Source organism: Neofelis nebulosa, chromosome 1 (assembly GCF_028018385.1).
Source record: "Neofelis nebulosa isolate mNeoNeb1 chromosome 1, mNeoNeb1.pri, whole genome shotgun sequence".
Lineage (NCBI taxonomy): Eukaryota > Metazoa > Chordata > Mammalia > Carnivora > Felidae > Neofelis > Neofelis nebulosa.
This window is the reverse complement of record NC_080782.1, coordinates 182505997-182526250: the sequence shown is the minus strand read 5'-3', so window position 1 is coordinate 182526250 and position 20254 is coordinate 182505997.

The window sequence follows — 20254 nt, the reverse complement described above, 5'->3', positions numbered from 1 at the left end:
TAAGTACATGAACAATTACAAGATAGACATTCATAATATTGCTTATTGCTGGATTATCAAGACTGTATACTCTCAGCCTAGAGCTTAAGGAACGCTCAGAATATCTGCCCAAATTCTGATTAAAATACTCAAAAATTGTTAGTTTTATAAGCAATGTCAGAAGTGGGGAAATAATAACCATATTAACCATAACATATTTGACTTTTTTGATGTACTAAGATGTGATACTTAATTCAGCATTTTTTCTTGAAACTTTATTATACTTTAAATTATAAAAGTAATGTATTTTCACTTTAACAAATCAATATAAAAATGTATGATATTAAAAATAATAACCTCTCTTCATTTGTCACTCACTCCCAGCTATGTTTAGAATTTGAATATGAGAAAACATATAAAGATATATAAGTATATGAAAAACTTCAAAACAAGATATAATGCAAATATATAGTTATACACACATACTATATAAATGTGTGTGTGTATATATATGCGTATATACTTTATATGTAAACACATTAAAAAATGAAGAAATAAAACAGAAAGATGACTGATTATATGATAGAGCCTGGATCAAAGAGGAATAGCATATAATTTAGATATATGTTTTTTCTAATAATATTTTATATATAGAATGCCCTTCTTGATGTCTTTAATAACCAGTGTTTTAATGCTGGGTTTAGTCTAATGTAATACTCTTACAGAATATTCTCAATATTCTGTAATGTAATATGGATTCTCTTGTAGACTATTATTTTCAAAAAAATTAGGAAATGAATACCATACTTCCTCTAAATTTTTATTCCTTTGAGAACTCTTTAAATCTTAATCCTCCACCTCATATATCAACTGAGATACTATTTTATTGTCTTATATTTCCCTTTAGTATAGTGCCTGTACACCACGTCTTTGCAATTGAGCAATTCATTGTTTAGCTCATATATTTGGGGTTGAATCATGTGTTGTAGTTGCTTATTAGAAGTGTCAGTCTTGCCTGAAATTTATTTAAATTAGAGTTATCTAATCTTTTGGGAATAGCCATATTTAGATTTTCTTGTTTTGTTTGGAAATTTTGATTTATGTCATTTTTCCTGTGACTTTTATATACTTCACTGGGAAAATTTCACAAAAACAGAGAGAGGAGGTTCTTCGTGGTTTACTTAGAGTTTCTGAAGCTAATTTACAATACTAGTACCAGTAATTTGAACATGAAAAAATAGCCAAAGTGCTATTGTATATTTTTTAAATAGCATGCAGCTTTTTAACATGGAGCATATAATTATTTCATTCTTCATAACAAATGTGGTATGTTTTTATCTAAGGTCATACAACGTGTTATTGGCAACTCATGGCAATAGAAGACATTGGTCTCTCAAGCAAACAATTTACCTTTTGTATTGTTTTCAGTGCAGAGTATCATAGTTAAGTGCTATCATTAATAGGAATTTGGACATTAAAAGTATATATCACAAAGAACAGCACTCTCAATTATATTTTCTATTATGTTTTTAATGGAGATCTACTTCCTAAAATGGAAGTAGGCACCTAAGTTTATTTAATTCATTTTCTACATATAACAAGATAGCTCTTTTTTAAAATAAGATTAAAAGTTTTTCCCAGAACCCAATGGTCATGGTTTAGATTTGTCATTAAAGTGACTAAATCAAAGTTGACTTTATAAGGAAAATGTAATGATTTTAATGTTTCTGTTGGAGACAAACTTAGTGTTTGAATGCCACTAATATTTCCTGCAATAGACTAAGTTATGTCATAGAAGAAAAACACTTGCTTGAAATTATTTCTACATGGAAGCATTTGCAAAAAATGCCCTTCCCTCCTAAAACTTAATACTAAAATTTAATTAGCAACAAAAGTAATGTAGAACAATATAGTCTGGAAAAAAACTGGAATTTGTAGTTTCATTTTCATATTCAGACTCTTCAGTTTATTTGTATTGGTTTAGTGGTGAACTTTACAAATATGAATAAATAAGAATTTGTTAACAATTCAAGAATATTTGATTTTTTTTAAAAAATGTGCATTTATTTTGAGAGAGAGATAGCACGAGCAGGGGAGGGGCAGAGAGAGAGGGAGAAAGAGAGAATCCCAAGCAGGCTCTGCCCTGCCAGTGCAGAGCCCAATGTGGGGCTTGAACCCACATGCCATGCTGAGATCATGACCTGAGCTGAAACCAAGAGTCAGATGCTTAACGGACTGAGCCACTCATGTGCCCCTAAGAATACTTGATTTTGATTTAACAGTAAACATTTCTGACACATTCTAATCCTTGTAAAGCCTTTTACTACAGCCCACCTCCCCAGAATTAAGAAGCAAATGTCTACAAGAAAAATGATCCTAAGAATTCATTTATGATACCAGGTTTAAGTAAAAATAAGTATTGTTTTTTCCCTCAAACCTACCCAAGGAAGGGAATGCTGATAAAAATGCCTGCAAACAGAAATAATTACATGTTTATCTGTTAGAAAAATGTGTTTAAGGGAATGTGAGCAAATGCTCAAGAATACAGGACCCATTTAACTCATGATATAATTTTTTCCCTTTGGGAATATTATTGTCTCTGTTCACATTTTTAGCCATTCACCTCACCCCACCAACATTTTCTATGATGTGATATAATCAAGTCCTCAAATTTCATGTGATTACTTAAATTCAAGATTCCCAGGATATGTCCTGGAATCTGCAAATAAAGAAAAACTCTCTCTAGGTAGTATAATCTATAGAGGCAACATTCGAATGCTAAACCCTCTTCCATCTGAGGACTTGCAAGCCTCGCATCATTATGATTAACTAAAATTACACCACCAGGGCACCTGGGTGGCTCAGCAGGTTAAGCATCTGACTCTTGATTTCAGCGCAGGTCATCTTCTCATGGTCATGAGGTGGAGCTCTGTGACCATCTCCACACCTGCTTAAGATTCTCTCTTTTCCTCTCCTTCTGCCCCTCCTCTGTTTGCATGTGGGCATACATGCTCTCTCAAAATAAAATAAAATAAAAAATGAAATAAAATAAAATAAAATAATAAAATAGTAAAATTACACCACCACACAAGGCAATTCAATCCAATCCAGTCATGACTGCTGCTCAGAATACATTTGTTGTGCTGTCACTACCTTGAGTTTCTCTTTCATTTTATTCTCAGTGCTCCCCAATCTTCCCATATAACATATGAAAATTCTGCTACAATATTAACAAATATAATGGCATCCACATTTTCATTCACATATTAACTGAAACTTTTTTTCTACTCATGAGATGATGCTTCCTCTGCAGTTTTCTTAGTGTTTAGAGTTCTTTTACTGATGGTATAAGTTTGGGACAGTCTCCCCTCCACTGCCACCACGTCCAAATAGTTACTCTTTCTCCTTCATATAAAACCATTATTCTTTTGTGTCATATGTAATTTTATTACCTGCTTTCCATACATGTTATAATCTAGAAACTGCTTCCATCAAAATCTTTCATAGCCAACTAAAAGCGTTATTTTCTTATTCTAAGTCATGCCATTAACATAAAAAATGATACCATCAAATATGATATAGCTAAAAGCCTCAACCTTTAATTCTATAATTACCTTAAGAGCAAGAGCATTTTCTGCATTATTTGGAAGTAGAACCCCTCCAGGGTCTTGTCTGCAGCAAAGAACTGCTTTATTTCGTACCTGGTCATCCTGCTCTTTGACCACGGCTTTCTTTTCTTTTCTTTTCTTTTTTTTTTTTTTTGAATGTTTATTTTTGAGAGAGAGAGAGAGACTGAGTGTGAGCGGGGGAGGGGCAGAGAGAGAGAGAGGGAGACACAGAATCTGAAACAGGATCCAGGCTCTGAGCTGTCAACACAGAGCCCAACGTGGGGCTCAAACTCACAGACCGCAAGATCATGACCTGAGCTGAAGTCGGACACTCAACCAACTGAGCCACCCAGGCACCCTGACCATGGCTTTCTATACTTCAGCTCATCACCACACGTTCTCTCAACAAGAACAACCACACACAACACACGCATAAACCTTTTTTTTTTAGGGTTTAGTCATCATTCCAAGAGCTTTACCATACTAACTTGCTGAATTTTCAAACCCTATCATGAAATAGGTACTATTATGATAGCCACTTTAAATTTGAGGAAACTGAGGCACAGAAAATTCAGTCACCTGCCCAGTGTTACTGTATTAATAACAGAGCAAATGAATTTCAAACCAGTGCAGCATGATTTAGTATTCATGCCCTCAATTACTACAGCTAATTACTCTTGTGTATCAAAAATTCAAGTAGGTAGGGCCATCTATGTTCATGTTTGTCATCCTCCTCAATTCCTGATCATTTGACCAATAATTTTACATTTATATTTATACCAATATGGTTCTATCCCAAAGCCTGGCAAAACTTGAACCGAAATTTTGCCTATACATTCATATTTTGCACTTATTAATAATACAATTTAAGTCACCTAATAAATATGTCCATGCTCTTCTTTGTTTTGTTTTTAATAAAATCAGTAGCAAAGCTTTCACTTAGCTACTCGAAATCATTTATTTTACATGTTCATGTAAGCAATATATACATCTAGATACAGATATATTTCTGATGTATAAATGTGTACTTTTGCTCACTTCCCAACCTATTAGCAATATTGAATAGATTTATTTTTGTTATTTTAAAATATAATTTACTTTTATTATTTCTCAGAGACCATATTTATATAAAGGTAGTCTAAATAATTTGATCATATATTTTTCTTCAGTGACTGCATTTGTTGTTATTTATCTAATACAGTAGTGATGTTACAAGTGGGTTGTCATTATGTCACTTTTGGATTTAAAAAATTCTTTTTAATGTTTATTTACTTTTAAGAGAGAGAGAGACAGAGAGCGCAGGGGAGGGGTAGAGAGAGAAAGAGACTCAGAATCTGAAGCAGGCTCCAGGCAATGAGCTGTCAGTACAGAGCCCCACATGGGGCTCAAACCCACGAACTGTGAGCCTAAGTTGGGCACTTAACTGACTGAGCCACCCAGGTGCCCCTGGATATTCGTTTCTGGACAAATTTCCAGCCAGACAGTTGGTTTCATTCTTGAGCTGAATTCCTCTGCCTGTGATGAACTTGAAGGTGAAAATGTACGGCAGTTTATCAAATAGTTATTTCTATCATCCATCTATCTATTGTTCCACTTTATAAACATACAGAACTTTCACTGGCATTTATTTTAGCTTGTCTTTCTTTCTGATCAGCTCCATTGAAATCTGGTAGTGAGTGTGATGCTGTAACACTTGTCTGCACACTTAGGTTTCAGCTCACTTATAAAGTAGACTGTGGCTTCCACTGTTTTGCGGCATAAGACACTGGGGAACATCCTCCTTAAAATCAAAGAATTGACTTGTTACTTGCAAGGTCTGTCCAGCCAAGTACTATTTGCTCCACTGGGGCTCAGGGAATACATTGCAAAAGTGAAACTTACATCTGACTCCAAATCTAATTTTAGAAAATAGTTGGAGCTACCCCTCCATCATAACTCCTTTCAACATTAAAGCAAAACTACCTGGTTTGAGCAGTCATTCTCCCCTTCAAGGTGAAAATACTAATGAGGATAAAGTATTTTATTTTTTTAAAATAAATTGTTTAATGTTTATTCATTTTTGAGAGACAGTGATAGAGTGTGAATGGGAGAGGGGCAGACAGAGGGGGGACACAGAATCCTAAGCAGGCTCCAGGCTCTGAACTGTCAGCACAAAGCCCTACATGGGGCTTGAACCCACAAACTGTGAGGTCATGACCTGAGCCAAAGTCAGATGCTTAACCAACTGAGCCACCCAGGTGCCCCAATAAAGTGTTTTAAAGCAAATAAATTATTGTACCACAAAAAAAAGAGACACAACCATGAACTTTTAGGCTCCAAGAAGAAAAATAATAAATTATGTGAATAATTGTTTCTCTCTAGTATCTACATAGAAAAGTTTTCATAATAACTACTTCGAAAGAGAGGTCCTGTGATACATTAACAGCTGTTGATTCTCTCTTGATGTCGACTGGTCCTAGAAGAAAAATAAATATTTTAAGGGAAAAAATATGTGAAGTTTTTTGTGACACTAAGGTACATTATGAAAGACAATTATAGGGGCGCCTGGGTGGCGCAGTCGGTTAAGCGTCCGACTTCAGCCAGGTCACGATCTCGCGGTCCGTGAGTTCGAGCCCCGCGTCAGGCTCTGGGCTGATGGCTCAGAGCCTGGAGCCTGTTTCCGATTCTGTGTCTCCCTCTCTCTCTGCCCCTCCCCCGTTCATGCTCTGTCTCTCTCTGTCCCAAAAAAAAAAATAAAAAAAAAAAAAAAAAAAAATTTAAAAAAAAAAGAAAGACAATTATATTTGAAGGCAACGAGTGGAAATGTAAAATAGGTTTCTTAAATCTTATTTATAGGATAATAGGTGTTTCATATGCTATGATTCAAAGTAACAATTAGGGAACCATAATATTAATGAATGTATTTTAATTGTTTGATTTCCAAAAAAGAGTGGCATTAATCACTCAAGAAATCTAGGTTTTTATCCAAATGTATATAGATTTGGGGGCAATCATACTTTACATTTTCAATGTATACTACTACTATTACTACTAATGATAATAGTAAAAAGTAAAACTGAGGATCCAATATATAACATGAGTTATCTTAAATGTGTCCTTGTAAAAGATAATGTCAGTCCATTTTTTTTTTTTTTTTAATTTTTTTTTTTTCAACGTTTTTTATTTTTTTTTTATTTTTGGGACAGAGAGAGACAGAGCATGAACGGGGGAGGGGCAGAGAGAGAGGGAGGCACAGAAGCGGAAACAGGCTCCAGGCTCCGAGCCATCAGCCCAGAGCCTGACGCGGGGCTCGAACTCACGGACCGCGAGATCGTGACCTGGCTGAAGTCGGACGCTCAACCGACTGCGCCACCCAGGCGCCCCAATGTCAGTCCATTTTAACTGAGGACATGAAGATGGGCCATCTAAGTGATAAAATCACAGCGCTGACGCTTAGTGCCACATTACAAATCTACATGTGACTAACTTCAAAATTTGGAAACATAAACATTGATTTATAGCACATTTCAACATTCTACAAGAATTAATTTACTTTGATGAATGTATCTACAATTTGAAGATCTTTGTTTTTTTGTCATCAAGTTATTTTTAATGACTTGGTTGGATTTCACTTAACTAAAACAATAGTTGTCTTCTTCAGTCTTTGTATTGTTAAAAAAATACATATGTATTTTTATTGGCACTGGGAAATACAGAGTTCAATTAAGAGCTTCTTATTATAAAAAGGATAGTGAAATATCTGGTTTTAGCATATCAGACATTTTACCTAAAAAATCCTCTGAAACAAGAGAATTTTGGGAAAAAAATGTTATTTATTATGTCTTTCTCTTAGAATTGGTAAGAAAATTATTCTGCAAAAATTTAAAGGCTATTCCTGAACCAATAAGTCTGTAAGTTAAGAAAATAGTTGGGAAAGTAAAGGAAAGTATTTTTTACCCTCTCTTAAGATGTGATTTTTTTGGTAACAGCTTTACTGAAATGTAATTCACATGTAGGTACAATTCTCCCATTTAAAGTTTATAATACAACCTTTTAATATTTTTAAAGGTTTGTGCAACCATCAATATAATTGATTTAAGATATTTTCATCACCTCAAAAAGAAAGCCTGGACTCTAGTTATCACCCCCCTAACTACATTCCTCACCCCAGTCCTGCGCAATTACAAGTGTATTTTTTGGTCTCTATAGTTTGGACTGTTCTGTACATTTCACATAAATGGGATTATAATATTTCTGGGGGTTTTTGTGTGTATGTTTTCTTTCTGTTAGCATAATGTTGTCAGCGTTCACCATGTCTTAGCATGTATCAGTACCTTTGTTTTTATGGATGAATACTATCGTATAGATAGATAAAGTGCACTTTGTTCATCCATTCATCAATTGATGGGCATTTAGATTGTTTTCAACTTCTGGCCATCACGAATTATGCAGCTATGATCATTTGTGTACAGGTTTTTGTATGGAAATAAATTCTTATTTCTTTTGAGTATATTCCTAGGAGTGGATTTGCTTGGTCACAAGGTAGTTTTATGTTTAACATTTTGAGGAACTGCCAGACTGTGTCCCAAAGTTGCTGTTCCATTTTAGATTCCCACCGTGTGTGTGAAGGTTCTGATTTCTCCACATCCTCACCATCATGGTGTTTTTTATGATGGCCATGCCAGGGGGTGTGAAGTGGTACCTCACTGTGGTTTTGAATTGTGTTACCCTGATGACTAATAATGTAGATTACCTTTTCATGACCATTATTTAAATTTTTTTTCAATGTTTGTTTATTTTTGAGAGACAGAGACAGAGCATAGGTGGGGGAGGGGCAGAGTGAGAGAGAGACACACACAGAATCTGAAGCAGGCTCCAGGCTATGAACTGTCAACACAGAGCCCCACATGGGGCTCAAACCCACGAACTGTGAGATGATCACATGAGCCGAAGTCGGACGCTTAACTGACTGAGACATCCAGGCTCCCCTCTTTACATGATCTTATTGTTCATTTGTATATCTTCTTTGGAGAAACGTCTATTCACACATTTGCTGTTTTTAGTTGGGTTATTTATCTTTTTATGATTAGGTAGTAAGAGTTCTTCATATATTGTAGATACAATCCCCTTGTCAGATATATGATTTGCAAATATTTTATCCCATTTTGAGGTTGTCTTTTCAGTTTCCTGATATTGCCTTTGAAGAACAAAAGTTTCGATTTTGATTAAAGTCCCATTTATCTGTCTTTTGATCAATATGTAAAACTGAATATATTTCTATATACTAGGAATAAACTGTGATAGAAATTGAAAATTTTAAATACCATTTTATTTTTTTAAAATATTTTTAGATTTTAATTTATTTTTGAGAGACAGAGAGAGACAGAGAGCAAGCAGGGGAGGGGCAGAGAGAGAGGGAGACAGAATCTGAAGCAGGCTCCAGGCTATGAGCTGTCAGCACAGAGCCTGACATGGGGCTTGAACTCACGAGCCATGAAATCATGACCTGAGCTGAAGTCAGATGCTTAACTGACTAAGCCACTCAGGCGCCCCTAAAATATGATTTTAAATAGGATCAAAATATTTAGGAATAAGTATGACAAAATATATGTAACATCTGAATGCTAAAATCTATAAAACATTATGCCTAAAATTGTAAAGGGCCAAATAAATTAAAAGCTATTTCCTCTTCATGGATTGAAAAACTCCATGCTTTTAAAATGACAGTTCTCCCCAATATTTTTTAAAGAGTCGAAGAAATAACTAGAAAATTTTCATAGAATTTTTGTAGAAATTGACAAAGTGATTCTAAAATTTTTGTGACAATACAAACAAGTGTAGCCAAAAAGCATTAAGAAACAGAACATGCCTTCAAGATGTTTTATAAAGCTATGGTAATCAAGATAGTGGTAATACTGTCATACATGGTGATAAATAGATTAATGGAACAGAAGGAGCCAATAAATACATTGGCACAAATAGAGTTAACTGATCTTCAGTGGGAGAAAGGAATTCATGGGGAAAGATTAAACTTTTCAGTATGGTGCTGAAACTATTGAATACCCATATACAAAGAAATTAACTTTGATATATCCTATATGCTACACATAAAATTACATCAAAATAGACCATGGACGTAAATATAAAACTTAAAACTTCTGTAGGAAAACATAGGATGTAATTTCATGATTTAGGATTAACAAAGTTTCTACTGCAAACATGTCAGCAGAGTGATTATGTTGTGTCATATGGTATATATGTGTGTTATATATGTTTATTAGAAAATTCAGAATCAGCAAATTATGGGTTTTTTTAATATATCCTAAAAAACAGCTTGTCAAGGTTCACAACACATAAGAATGAAGTACGTGGGATTTTAGCTGGTGTTAATGGAATCTAAGAATGAGTTTGTAGATAATTGAAATTATTACATTGTTGGTTATTCCAATCTAATAACATTGTACTCTTTCTATGTGTTTAGATATTCCTCAATGAATCTCAAAATTTCCATATAATTTGTTTCATGTGATAGAAATGTATGTGAACTCTTTCTTAAATTTATATCCATCTGTATACCTGCCATTAGGTGTGAATACCAAGTAACATACATTTGTGATAAAATAGGGATTTTATTTTTCTCACTACATTAAAAATATATCATATTAATTACATTTGATATGTACCTGTGCTACTTATTTGAAGTTACTTTAAAAATTGTTTCACCCTGACTGATGCTAATATTTTCTTTTTCATTTTGTTCTTTAATTTTTAAAATTTGTTATTAACATTTATTTATTTTTGAGAGATAGAGACAGAGCACAGGTGGGGGGGTGGGGGAGGGCAGAGAGAGAAGGAGACACAGAATCTGAAGCAGGCTCCAGGCCCTGAGCTGTCCGCACAGCATCCTACACGGGGCTCAAACTCACGGATCATGAGATCATGACCTGAGCCAAAGTTGGATGCCTAACCGACTGAGCCACCCAGGAGCCCCTGTTCTTTAATTTTTAAATATGTTTACATGTGGCTTTTCAACTTTAAGTTTCCCTTTCCCACTATAATTAGTACATTTTTATAAGCTATTTTTCATAAAATTTCCCTTTCTCCTGTCTTCTCCATCTGGAACACCAATTAGAAGTGAATTAAACTTTCTCTTCCCCTTTATTTTACTTTTTTTTTTTTTTTTTTTTTTTGGGGGGGGACAGAGAGAGACAGAGCATAAACGGGGGAGGGGCAGAGAGAGAGGGAGACACAGAATCGGAAACAGGCTCCAGGCTCTGAGCCATCAGCCCAGAGCCTGACGCGGGGCTCGAACTCACGGACCGCGAGATCGTGACCTGGCTGAAGTCAGACGCTTAACCGACTGCGCCATCCAGGCGCCCCTCTTCCCCTTTATTTTAATATCTCATTCATATTTTCTGAAAATGTAGGTCTCTAGTTCTAGTTAAGTTTTGAACTATTTATGGTAACTTAATCCTATCTTCAGCAATAATTAATATGTTCTATAGTCACTCAATTACTTTTTAATTCATAGCAAATTAAATGTTATCTTTTTTCAATTAAGTTTTCTTTTTTACCATATCAACTGATCATGTTTCATTTTTCTTGCTCTTAAAGAATTTAAGCTTGACTTTTCATTCCTTTGTTCCTTTCTGGTATTTTCTGTATTTATAGATCTGCAGATCTTTCATCTCCCCATATCCTTTCTGTTGGTTCTACTCCAAAAGAAATAGTTACTTGGCATCCCATGTGTTTGATTACTATTTACTGTTTCTTTGTAAAAGACTTGGAGAAATACGTGAGCCCAAGGAGGAAGGTATGTTCCTTCAGAGAGGATTTGCATTTGCTTCTAACAGACACTGAGGCACCGCCAATCCAAGAAACTTTTAAACTAGAATTACATGAGTGTTTTCAATACATGATTTGAGAAATCTATACTATGTTTGCTTCATGGTTACACCTTTATTTTTTTAAGTTTATTTATTTATTTTAGAGAAGGAGGGAGGGAGGGGGAGAGAAAGAGAGAGAGAGAGAGAGAGAGCCGAATCCCACGCAGGGGCTGGAACTCACAAACCATGAGATCATGATCAATCAGTGCTTAACTGATTGAGCAGTCCAGGCACCCCCATGGTTATACCTTTCAAAGCTCTTTTCCCTCACTTGCCTTCCCTGCTCAATGTCAAGCAGGAATGTTGTTGCTTTGATATGGGGTCATAGGACCCAGGTGTATCCCTCATTGCCATTTCCATATCCCCAGAATTGTCAGAGACCTTCGTTAAGTGAATGGTTAGCTAATCTTTCCGTCTGTCATATGTCAAGAGGCCATGTAAGGACAGCATGATTAAAGTAACCAAACGTTCTCAAGCAAAAACAACTTTATCATTCAGTTTATCAATGTGTGCTTTCATCTTCAGTTAGAATATGTTCATAAATTTTGGGGGACTTTTAGAAATATGTTTTGTCATATTTCCCAGAATTTGTATTTGCTCTCCTGACAGATACCTAACACGTCATATTGCAAGAAGTGGAAAACACAGCTATTTTACATGGTTATGTTACTTTGGTTTGTCCAACTTTTTCAAATATATATGCCAAGCTAATGCTTGTATTGTATTGATCGCTTGAATATTAAAACATACCGCAATTTCTTTTAAGACAGAAATTCTGATTTATCCATTCCAAAGCAGTGACAGTATTCAATTTCCAAGAAGAAATACATTATTTCACACTAAATTATTTTAACCTATGACCTACCTGTCTAGTTTTCAATTTCTTCTTTTCATTAATTTTTGTGTTTATTCATTGTTTGTTTATAAATGCAGTCCTGAGTTTGCAGAATTCTAAGTTAAAAAAAAATACTTCCCACTCACCCCCCAAAAAAATCAGTTTGGAAGTTTTATGATAGGCAGGCAAGATTTTGGAAGACCCATAAGAAAACCACAAAGCTTTGAAAACTTATTGGCAGGGGCTGGAAGCAAATATAAGTTGACAAGTGATTTGTGTGAAAACAATGATGGCATTGTAAAAAGAATAATTTACAAGTCATGGGGATTTTCTGCGTACAACCTGAGGCAAACTTAAATCAAAGTGTAACATGTTAAAAATAGTTCACCAAATAGTAAACACTGTGAAAAAAATAAACTTTATGTGAATTGATATGTACGTTTTTCATCTTAGAGCAGGTCATTTGAAAACATGAATATTTTATGAATTATGTATTATGCATTCGCCAGCAGTGAATATGTGTAAACCTTAAATCAGAAAAAACAAAGGAAAATTGTTACAATCTGAATGGTACTGTATTTACTAGAAAGTTAATCCCACTTTTTTCTCTTTTATTCTTGTGAGGAAGCATATTTTTTTATACTAGTTATCCTATAAAATAAGAAAGCTAAACAAAGTAAAAATAGTTGAAAGACTATATGAAGCATTAACATCTTCTTTCACATTTCAACCAGGGCAGATCGAAATGATATAGATTCATTTATGGCAAAGAGAGAGCAGCTGCCATAACTTAATTAGCTTGCTCTTCCCACCAGCAGCCTTAATTAGGACACCACTAATTACTGTAGTATTCTTCCAGAGGGCTAAATAGAATTAATTTCCTTGAATTTGACCTGAAAGGATATGCCATGAACTCTACAATTTTGTGAACTTAAGAGGCTCAGATTTTAAGATTCAACATCTTTTTTAAGCATTTTGAAAAAAAAAAAAAAGCAAATTTCCCAGTTTACAGAATACAGGGCATTTCCTTCATAACCATCTTTCTCTTTAATTAATAAAACATATTCTCATTAATATAATCTTTTAGTATTTGCATAATTTAGTGTACATAATATATTGAAATATGCTTATATAGACTATATGCTTATATAGACTATAGCATGTGTTTGCATCAAATTATATAAATTTGCTAAATAAATAAATTCCAGTACATCAAATTAAATCTCACTAAAAATCCTAAAGTTATATTTTAAGTATGATTTCTTAGGTAGAAAACTCATTTCTATAGATTGTAATTAAACATCCAATCATAAAAGAAACAATTTAAAATCTATATAATTAGATATGCATTAGATTTCACAATGCCTGAAATCCCATTCTCTTTCATATGATGTACTCATTGTAGTTAGTGGAAGATAAACTTCACATGTTCATAAGTGCTACTTAGTCTTATTCAGCTATCTACTTTTGAAAAAATTATTTGAGACTATAAAGAAATACCTGGCACAAAGAACCAGTCTCATTAATGTGTTTTTAAATTAATAAATAAATATCATAAATGTCTTTTATGGCAGCCTCACCAGGAATACATTCATGTTTATATAATGGCTGTATTCCTAAGCATTCCTGATGAAGGCCGTATTGCCTCACTATCATATTCTCTTGGTATTTCTTTATGTGAACCCGGTTGGAAGTAGAGAGCAAGGGAGGCATTTTATGTAATCCATAAAGGTCTTGGAGCCTAGTGAACAGTGGAGAAGGATAGGTTAGGAGAGAATTTAGGGCAATGGAGAATATTTCAACATAATCTGGCAACAGTTGATTATTTTCAAAACATTTACATTCTTTTTCATCTTTCGAATCTCAGTCTCTAACATAGGTAGATATTAGTTACTATGCTATGGGCCTTACTGCTTTATGCAGGGTGGAGATCCACTCTTGCACATATCTATTTTGTCTTTAGCACAACTAGACTTTGGCTATCTATTCTGATTCCCAATATTCAAGAAATTCAATTGTCAAGTCTCCTTGAAAAAGAAAGTTGGGCTTTCTGGTTCTATCTCTCTGATTGCTTAGGACAAATTATTCAGTAGAGTAAATTCCACATTTTAAAACAAAAAACAAAACAAAAAAAAATCAAATAATTTTACATATTTTCTAGGTATAAGAATATAATATGATAATATATTACAAGTTTGAAAGATATTTCCCACTATTGACTGAAAAGTTGTAATTACGAGGAATACTGATAGAATTTGGCAAAATGATTTCTATGACTTTTATCTATCTTCATCTTTAGCTAAGAATAATAAATAACAATAAAAGAATCACTACGTCACATCAGAGGCATCTCACATGCAAAGCAAGTAATTCAAATAGCTGCCAATATAATGAAATCTGTAATACCAAAGTTACAGTAACTTATTTTCAAAAAAAAAAAAAAAAGCCAAATCAATGACATTGTTCTAATAGTCCTAACAGAGAAGGCTGAAATCATTAAGTACTTTACAGGCACATTCCTGAATCCAAGGTGTTAATGAGTGGCAACAGGGCAATGGGGTAAATAGAAAAATTGTGGTTATATCCTTTTGCAATAAAATGTTTGCTTGTGTATTTTGGGCAACCATCTTATCAGTAACTGATCCAGTAGTGCCTATGTTTTCTGATTATAATACTACCTGATATGGTTGTTGTGAAAATTAAATGAATATATTTCAGTGCTCCAAATACTATCCTACACATGGTAAAATTATATGTGATACTTATACACTGTTATAAATATCATGGCCAAATGGACGCCACCGAATATGCGATTGAAGAAACTAGAAAAAAAGAAGAGTTTAAGAAATACAGAATTTATGAGCTATTCTTTAAAAAAATGTAAATTTTATGGGCACAATATAGAGCCTTCCAAAATGAACCAAAATGGTATTTATTATTTAAATAGTATTCATGGGGGGTGCCTGGGTGTCTCAGTCTGTTAAGCATCTGGCTCTTGGTTTCATCTCAGGTCATAATCTCATGGTTTGTGAGTTTGAGCCCTGCATTGGGCTCTGTGCTGACAGTGTGGAGCCTGCTTGGGATTCTCTCTCTTTCTCTCTCCCTACCCCTCCTTTCTCTCTGTCAAAATAAATAAAACATTAAAAAATAAAGTGAAATAAACTATCTCTTTAAATAGATAGATGATAGATACATACATACATACATACATACATAGATGATAGATAGTTCCTGGAATGAAAAAGCCATAGTAGCAAAGGACTATGGGATGTACATCAGTTAATTGAGCACTGAACTAAATGAAGACAATTGTAGATATGTCATAGAAGAAAATGTTAACATGATTAAATCTTTAAAAGCAGAAGTTGTTAAAAACAATCAAACTAAGAAAGTAGAAAGTAAAAGATGAGAGGAAGTCTAAATATCTGTTTCACCATCTTTCATATTTGGAACTCAGCAGTTATTTCATAGTTGTTCGTTTGATAAATATTTGTATATCCATGTGACAAAGCACTTTAAGTATTTGAAATGTAGTATTGAACACAGTAGACAAAATCCACAATTTCATGATACTTGGTTTCTCTGTAGAGAAACAGAAAATAAATACATAAGGAAAAAATACAGTTTTATGTTAAAACTTCAATTAATTCCATTTTTAAATAAAACTTCAATTTTTGTGTCAAACTTCAATTTTTGACAAAATAATGTCTGAAATATACATCATGGGTCTTGATTAAGATTTCCCAGTATAGTGGTGCGCCTGGGTGCCTCAGTCGTTTAAGCATCAGACTTTGGCTCAGATCATGATCTCACCGTCTGAGTTAGAGCCCGGTTTCAGGCTCTGTGATGACAGCTCAGAGCCTGGAGCCTGCTTCAAATTCTTTGTCTCCCTCTCTCTCTGCCCTTTCCTCGCTGACTCACTCACTCTCTCTCTCTCTCTCTCTCAAAAATAAACATTAAAAATAAAAAAAAAATTCCCAGTTTAGTGATCAACTTAAGTATCTTTTCATAAAATTCTTCACTAAAAGTTGTTTTTTTTTTTTTTTTTTTTTAAATCATGTGCATGTCCTTACCTGTTTTTATATTGGGTTGATTATGACTTTTGTATTTGTTTGTAGATGCTAATCATATATTACTAATACAAGACAATACCCCAAATTTAGGTCTGAGTTTTTGTCAAAATTTGCCATTTTTAAAAATTAGCTTTAAAAAAATAACAATAATACATTATTACCCCAAGATCAAAATATTTCTTAAAATATTTTTAAATATTTTGTTTCATATTAAAGATGAAAAGACATGTGTAAAGTATGTTTTACATTTATTTTTGATTTATGAATTTAATTATATTTTTCTTATACAGCTCATTTAATGTGGACTACCTTCTTCTCAGTTGATCTGTGAATTTACCTCTGCAACTTCCAATATTCCATACATGTCTAGGTTTTCTCAGAGCTCTCTTTGCATTCATTGGTCAATATGTTAATTGCTGTTCAAGTACCATACTGTTTTAATTACGATAGCTTTTTGATAAAACCTTATATCTGATATGATAATCTCCCCTCTCTCTGCTCTTCCTTTCCAGAAAGATCCTCAATATTTTCTTGCCCTTTATTTACACTTTTGGGGTGATGTATATTGTAAGGTTTCAATGAATGTTTTTTATGAGGTGAAGAATTTCCTATCACCAAGTTACTAACATAATCCCTAATGATTTCTGATACCAAGTCAGATGGAGAAGTTTATGGCAGAGCAGCACTCTCTGTAAGAAATAGAAAAGTGAGATAAAAACATCAATGTATTGTGTTTAAAGCCATCAAATAGGTATGGAAGCATTGAGGATTGGAGTGACCACATTTCTATAGAGGAGAACTCTAGAGGTAACCTGCAATCTGTTGGGATATCTTTAGTTTCTTGCCTTTCATTGTTTCTTACTTGCCTTTTCCCCACCCCCACCCACCTTTCATACTTGTTCTGTGCCTAAGGTTAAATTGTGTCATGTTTTTTCATTTCTCCTCAAAGGAATTTGTCACTGTCAAGAACTTAGAGTGGTCTGAGGTTGCATCCCACTCGAAAGCTATCTAGTTAGCCTGTCTTGTTCTCATAGATGCTTGTAGAAGACATAGATACAAAGGACTTTATTATTCATGAGGGAGCAAGCAGAAAAGAGCTTCGTGCTTGTATTGGTTCCCCTTGCTCTCCTCCCCTCAATCAAAGGGAATGATCCAGAACTAGACTGTGTGGATGCTGTACACACAGTGGGTTTGTGTGGCAGCTGTGGAACACGAGCTTAAGAAATCTCCAAACGTTTAAGTGACCTACTGGCAAGTCTTCCCATTGTTCCCTCCTGGAGAGGGACATTCTTTTTATTGCTCTGGAAAGTGAGCAAAGGTCTCTAGTGAAAGAACAGAGAGGTCATTGTCTTTACTATCTGAGCAGATTAGTGTGAATGCCTAAAAATAAAGGAATGTGAGAGATACATGGAGAATTGTCCTAATAGTCATGTAATTTGCATCTTTCATTTTGTTAATGTGGTATATCACATTCATTGATTTGCAGATGTTGAACCAGGGTTGCATCCTTGGAATTAATCCCACTTGATCAAGGTGTATGATCCTTTTCATGTATTGTTAAATTCAGTTTGCTAATATTTTGTTGAGGATTTTTTCATCTGTGTTCACCAGGTATATTGCCTATAATTTTCCTACCTTGTTGTGTCCTTGACTGGTTTTGGTATTGGAGTAATTCCGGCCTCATAAAAGTAAGTTTGGAAGGGTTTCCTCTTCTATATTTTGGAAAAGTTTAAGATGGACTGGTATTAATTCTTTTTTGAATGTTGGGTATAATTCATCAGTGAAGCTATCCGTTCCTGAACTTTTGTTTGTTGGGAAGTTTTTGATTACTGACGCAATCTCCTTACTAGTAATCAGTTTGTTCAGATCTTCTTTCTTTATGGTTCAGTCATGGTAGGTTGTATATTTCTAGGATTGTCCAGTTTGTTGTTGTATAATTGGTCATAGTACCCTCTTATTGTGTTAATGCATATTACATCAAGATTAAGATCTAATTTTTATCCTATCATTTTGCCAAAATATACAGTCAATACATTTGTTATTTTTAAGGCTGAGACAAATGGATACTCTCATAAACACTCTGGTTGAATGTGAATTGTCAGAGCTTTTTTGAAGAGGATTTTCCCCAACATTTATCAAAATTTGCAGTTATTGTTAAATACTGACTGAAATTCAAGTTGAAGTCAAACTAAGTTATGATTTCATTCCCTACAAATTTGCAGGATATATGTGTGTGTGTGTGTGTGTGTGTGTGTGTGTGTACGTATATATTATAAAAGCTAACTTGACTTAATTATGACACATAAACAATGCAATGGGACTGTTTACATATTGTGATGAAAGTGCAAAGGGTATAATCATTGTGGTTAATATTTGCCATTGTATAGTAAATTTCAAGATACTAATACCCTAAGCACCAGAAATTCTATTCTGTGGATTAAATTATGCAAGAAGATATATCCAAGAATGTTAAGAGCAGCATTTTTCATACACCAAATGGTAAATGCACAACTGAATTGTGGTAGCAACAGGCAATGGATTACTATAAAGTAATGGAAATAAGTTAGCTGCAACCATACATAATCAGATACCTGATTCTTAGAAATAAAATCTGAGTTAAAGATGTAAGGCACAGTATGATTCTATGTGTGTGTGTGTGTGTGTGTGTGTGTGTGTGTGTGTGTATTTAACTTCTGGTAGCTTTTTAAATTTATATATATAAATTTATATATGTATATATTAATTTCTTTAAATTTAAGTTAGTTAACGCATCATGTAATATTGGTTTCAGGAGTAAGACCCAGTGATTCATTACATACATATAACACCCAGTGCTCATCCTGACATGTGCCCTCCTTAATGCCCATCACCCAGTTAGCCCATGCCCCATCCACCTTCCCTCTAGCAAACCTCAATTTGTTCTCCATATTTGAGTCTCATGGTTTGCCTCCCTCTATTTTTCTCTTATTTTTCCTTCCCTTCCCCTGTGTTCATCTGTTTTGTTTCTTAAATTCCACATATGAGTGAAATCATATATTTGTCTTTCAATGACTTTTTTTGCTTAGCAATATATACTCTACTTCATGCACATTGTTGCAAATGTCAAGATTTCATTCTTTTTGATCATTAGATAATATTCTAGTGTGTGTGTGTGTATGTGTGTGTGTATGCCTCATCTTTATTCATTCATCAGTCAATGGACATTTGGGCTTTTTCCATACCTGGGTTATTGTTGATAGCACTACCTTAAACTTTGGGGTGCATGTGCCTCTCTGAATCAGCATTTTTGTATCCTTTGGATAAACTCCTAGTAGTACAATTGCTGGGTTATAGGGTATTCCTATTTTTAATTTTTTTAGGGAACCTCCATGCTGTTTTCTAGGGTGCACCAATTTGCATTCCCACCAGCAGTGCAAAAGGGTTCCCCTTTAACTACATCCTCACCAACATCTGTTGTTTTCTGTGTTGTTAATTTTAGCCATTCTGACAGGTGTGAGGTGGTATCTCATTGTAGTTTTGATTCGTATGTGCCTGATGATGAGTGATGCTGAACACTTTTTCATGTGTTTGTTAGCCATCTGGATGTCTTCTTTGAACAGTATCTGTTCATGCCTTCTGCCCATTTCTTCACTGTATTCTTTGTTTTTTGGGTGTTGAGGTTGATAAGTTCTTTATAGATTTTGGATACCAGCCAATTTCTGATATGTCATTTGTAAACATCTTCTCCCATTCCACTGATTGCCTTTGGGTTTTGTGGATTGTTTTCATCCCTGTGGAAAAGCTTTTATCTTGATGAAGTTCTAATAGTTAATTTTTGCTTTTGTTTCCCTTGCCTCTGGAGACATGTCTAGTAAGAAGTTGCTGCGATCAAGGTCAAAGAGGTTGTACCTGTAT